This window comes from Adiantum capillus-veneris, chromosome 16, assembly GCF_014529385.1.
Source record: "Adiantum capillus-veneris isolate H3 chromosome 16, ASM1452938v2, whole genome shotgun sequence".
Classification (NCBI taxonomy): Eukaryota; Viridiplantae; Streptophyta; class Polypodiopsida; order Polypodiales; family Pteridaceae; genus Adiantum; species Adiantum capillus-veneris.
In genome coordinates this window covers 154,306,473-154,311,913 of record NC_140946.1, presented here as the reverse complement: position 1 = coordinate 154,311,913, position 5,441 = coordinate 154,306,473, and the positions used below count along the sequence as shown (strand labels likewise).

General features: G+C 42.0%; 1 pseudogene; it reads left to right on the top strand.

The window, feature by feature from the left end:
• The first annotated feature begins 1,477 nt into the window (after positions 1–1,477).
• On the top strand, positions 1,478–4,959 carry LOC147440096 (uncharacterized; annotated as a pseudogene).
• Positions 4,960–5,441: the final 482 nt, after the last annotated feature.

Here is a 5,441-nt window from a genome sequence, read left to right as displayed (position 1 = left end):
CGTTCCCCTTTTCAAAGGCCCAATCCCTATAGAATCTGATGACCAGAATCTCGATTATGTGCGGGGCCATTTTGCCTCACTGTTTAGTCCTCCTGAGACCCTATCTCTGGAAGCAACGAAAGCTCGTATTGAAACCTTGGCCTGCAGGACCAAAGTCATCCCCGCTCAAGAAGCTTCTTGTGTTGAAACCCCCCTTACCATTTCAGACATCCTCCAAGCCATAGAAACTCTCAAGCCCAACAAAACTCCAGGGTTGGACGGGCTTCCCTCAAAGTTTTTCCAACAACTTAAAGATCTACTGGCACCTTTCTTACTAGTAGTATGGGAGGAATCCCTTGCTCATAAAGCTCTTTCCTGCTCCATCAACACGGGAGTGATCAAGTTGCTCCATAAAAGAGGAGTGAAGGACGATCTATCAAACTGGCATCCACTGACAATGCTGAACACAACTTATAAGGTTTTGGCCAAGGCTGTAGCTAATCAGATGTGCATCTTGCTCATGAAATGGATCTCTAAAGAACAGAAAGGATTTATAAAAGGTCGAAAACTTGTCGAGGCTGTAATTTCTTTGTAGGAAGGCTTCAAACATGCAACAGAAACTGGTCAAGAGTTTGTATTGTCAAAATCGACTTTGATAAAGCCTATGATAGGTTGGAATGGTCTTTTATTTTGAGGTGTATGGAAGAAATGGGCTTTAGTGACCCTCTGCTCCTGTTTGTTCAAACTCTAATGGGTAATGCACGTGCAAGATTGTCTCTGAATGGCTCCCTGTCTGATGTGTTTGACCTTGCCAAGTCAATAAGACAAGGATGTCCTCTGGCTGCTCTCTTATTCGCAATAGCATCTCTGACTCTCTCAACGTCTCAAAGACAGAATGGCTCGTGGTCTTATTCAAGGTATCAACATTCCGAGCTTTGAGACCAAACAATGTACTCTCAATTCACTGATGACACCAACACGTTCTTGTCTAGCGAGGAATCTACACTTTCTGAGTTCTGGTCAGTTATGCATATTTTTTGCTTAGCCTCAGGTTCTCAGGTCAACCACAGTAAAACATGGAACTTTTCTCACTCCTCCCTCCCAGACTGGGTGTCTCGGGCCGGATGTAAAACTCTCAAAGAAGGAGAGATCTTTAGACTGCTAGGGATTCCAATGGGATTCTGTGTTACTCTCAAAGCTAGATGGGATTAGGTGTGTGACAATTTCCAATCTAAGCTCAATCGGTGGATAGGGTTCCAACACTCTTTGGCTGGCAGAGTGATAGTCATCAACCATTTATTGAATGCATATGTGCTTTTCTTTTTTGGATGCTGGAGACCAGTAGTTGATGATGGGGATCACAAAGATTTGTAGAAATTTTTAGTGGACAGGGGACTCCTTTACCAAGAAAACTTCCAAGGTTTCCTGGGAAATTTGCACTCTCCCAAGAGAGAAAGGTGGCTTAGGCATCCAAAACCTCAACCTTATAGTAGACAAAATGGGATTCAAGCTTGTGATCTCTGCCCTCCTTCAGCCAAAAATGAGGAATGGGCAAGGCTTTTGTTCAAGAAAATTGACAGGTTCCGGTTTGTGGATCTTAAAGGCTGGTCCCACTTGCCAACCATTGTTCTATTTTTCAAAAAGAAACCCATCACCTCTGTTGGTTTAGACCTCTTAAGGTCTGTCATTCAAGCTTGGAACAGACACAGGGCTAGTATCCAATTGAACACCCTTTCAAAGCACAAGTACTCGGTCCCTCTCCTAACGATTCATTTGGTGGTCGTGCCTAGATACCCCCCCTTTACCCTCTTCCTCCTTCAAGAAAGCTTTGATCCTCCACAAAAAGGGCCTCAAAACCTGGTCCTAGCTATGGGATCCTGGTACCCGGGATTGGTTGGACAAAATCCAACTGTCTCTCCAAATTAGAATTAAACCTTGGGATTTGTAGCTTATCAAATCCAAGACGTGGGATTTCCTTGCAAATCTTATTTGGACTCTTCAGGATCCCCCCCCCCCCCCCCCCCCCCCCCCCCCCCCGATATCCAAGCTTTCGTCTTGGTAGGTCGATACAAGCTTCAAAACCCTGTTTTGGATCACAACAATAGGGATTTAATATTTACGTAATTACCACAAATTTTGTGTGATCACAAGGTCTTATTGACACATTTACATGATTACACTTAACATGATCACAAAGAATCTGGTTTAGGGCAACTTGGAAACCCACTAAAATCCCCCCGCGGGATTTTTCATTTTTCCGACGGGCTCGACAGGCTTTTACATTTTCCCTATTGGCACGTCGAGAAAATGTAAAAGCCTGTCAAGCTCGCATAATTATATATATCGGGGCCCGATCGGGCCCGCTGGGTGTTATTCTTTGAGTCATCTTGTGTGTGTGTGTGTGTGTGTGTGTGTGTGTGTGTGTGTGTGTGTGTGTGTGTGTGTGTGTGTGTGTGTGTGTGTGTGTGTGTGTGTGTGTGTGTGTGTGTGTGAGAGAGAGAGAGAGAGAGAGAGAGCGTGCTCTTCAATCGCCTTTACAGGTATGTCGAGAGGAGAAAGGAGAGAGGGGGCCGTGTGGGAGCGTGCTCTGCATTCGCAGTGCACAACAGTAGCGGAGTACCTGACCACACGACTCGAGTATGTGTTGTGTGTGTATGTATGCGTTGTGTGGTAGCGTGCCTTTTGTCGTATTGCATGGCAGTCATAAGGTACCTTACCACACAATGGGAGTGTGTGCGTAAGCTGTTCTATGGAATGGTGCTTACCACGGGGGCATCACCTCGGTGACGCGGGGAAGATGGTGTCCTTGTGGTAAGTATTGGCTTACAGTCTGGGTACTACGTCAGTAACACGGCGAATCTAGTATCCTTATGGTAAGTCAACTTCCCTTGCCCTTTCCCAAAAAATATATGGGCATCGATCGGTAACGCGACTATATGTTGTTCGTATGCAAGCCATTATTTCTCCTTAGATTCGGACGACACTCTGCCGGTAACGGGGTTAATAGAGTGTCGTTTGTTAGAAGCATCTATTTTTGCATAAATGTGGCGTTCAAGTCGTTAACTTGGCCGTACAAACGTCATATAATTTATATGTGCATGTGCAGTTAATTTTTTAAGTATCAAGTATATGAAATACTTGGTCGGTAACGCGGCTGTGAAGAGTATTTCATATACAAATGTTTGAATCGTTTGATTTTGTTGTTTTTAAGTGCCCATATGAAATTATATACTAGATAATCATATTCAAAAGAATGCTTTATTCATCAATCATCGCTATTTTAAATGCTACATTTACATAAATTATATGCAAAAAAGTATTTGCACACAATTTGCATGTTAAATATTCATTTTTATCTTTTTATAAAACCTCAAGCATTATTGCTATTTTTAATGCTTCATTTACATAAATTCTTTGTAAAAAAGAGTTTGCACACAATTCGCATTGTTAAATATTCTTTTGTATCTTTTTAAGGAGCATCAATTATCATCGCTATTTTGCTACATTTACATAAATTCTCTGTGAAAAAGAATTTGCCCATAATTTGCATGTTAAATATTCTTTTGTATCTTTTTAAAGAGCATCTATTATCATCGCTAGTTTGAATTCTTTATTTCTATCTTTTTAAAGAGCAAGACATTCTTTGCAATTTCCTAGCCCGCCGATTTGTATACTTCCAATGTTTTAAATGAGTTGAAATCAAATTGACAATATATACATCACGATAAAGCATATATGATACCAGATCAAAAGAAAAGCATTCTCCAGTGCAAATATGACACCAGATCAAAAGAAAAGTATTATGTGTGCCATTTGTAAAGAATGTATTTTGGCAATCTCATCATATGCAGATGGTCACATACAACAGATTAGTGAAAGCGATGTCTTCATCAAAGACCTCACTAGCGCTATATGGGAGAACATAGAGCGCAGGCTCTGCGAGGTGATGGCCAATACAAGTTGTTGATTCTAGCAGGGATTCGCGAATTTGACCCCCACCACAAGGTTAGGACAGTGTTGGGCAATATGAAAGTATGTTGCAGAGACTTAAAGGAAGATATCCCTCCTGCCTGTGACGTGTTAAAATTAGAGCTCTATGATAAATTTGTGGGAGGAACAGAAGGTAAAGATGAAGCATGTGAAAGCGCAAGATCAAGCAGCCTTACCCAAGAGATTGAAGATGGCCCAAGATGCGCAAGCAGCTTTGGGAGGTCGATCCGATACCAGTGGCACTGACACAATCATGCACACGGCTTTGAATGCCAAGTGCGCTCATCTTGTTGGCATCCCTCACGAGGCTTTGGTAGAAGGTATAAGGGTTGGAGCAGGCTCCTTTGGTGTGTGCACATTGTACACCATCAAAGACATCTCTTTCTTTCTAGATCACATTACATATGTGGGAAAATACTACAAGGGAGGGAGTGAGGCAAAATATGGCACCTTTCAAACAAAGCAAGGAATGCAAACGCTTCACCCCTCCATTGTAAGGTACATTGGCTTTACCACCAAAGCTCCTTGGATCACAATATCTCCATACTACGATGGGGATACTATGGGGGACATGATGTGTTGCTTACCATTCACCCACGGATTGTTCAGACGACACATGCATAAGCTACAACACGGCTAGAGGTCATTGCCTGCAACAAATATTCATGTACAAGAGATAGATACGGCGCGGATCAAAGCAATGATCGAGCAGATGCTAGCCATTTGTCACGTCTTAATCGATGGCGTTGCGATTGTCCACTTGGCTGGGATAGTGCACAGTGACCTGCACCCGTTCAACATAATGTTGGACTTTACTTGTGAAAATAAACCCCGCGTCGGCATCATTGATTGGGAATGATGCTCAGAATGCCAGCTAAGCGCTTAACAATTAATTATCTGCATCCAAGTGCACAATCGGACTCTAAAATTTTGGAGGCACAGAGAACACGCAATGCAGAGATAGCTAAGCGACCATGGATTGCTCCATAACTATACAATCCACAGAGCACAGATGCATACACAAAAGCGAGCGACATTTATGCATTGGGCTATCTATTCGACGTGCTAACAAATTTTTGTAGATGGTATCTGTTTTGAACCTGTCTTGGTGCCGATTTGAATTATTTGACTCTGGTTGTAATACTCATTTCAATGATTGGGCACAATTAGAAATCTGTTTGGTGACCAAGATGTTGCTTAAGAGCAACACAATTGAGATCGACAAACTATGTATAATTACAAATATGAAGCATTGTATATGATCAAAACACATTGAAGACAAGGTCTTTTACAATGGTTTTTGACACAATCTTCATTCTACTCTCAAGCTATATTGAATCTGTGAAGTTGTTATATGGTTCTAAGTCTGAGTGTTGTGGATTTCCTTGTAATTCGGCCTGCACATCTATTATCAAATTCTCTTCTATTTCGTCTATAGTACATTGAGATACACCAACATTGAACTCTTCTTT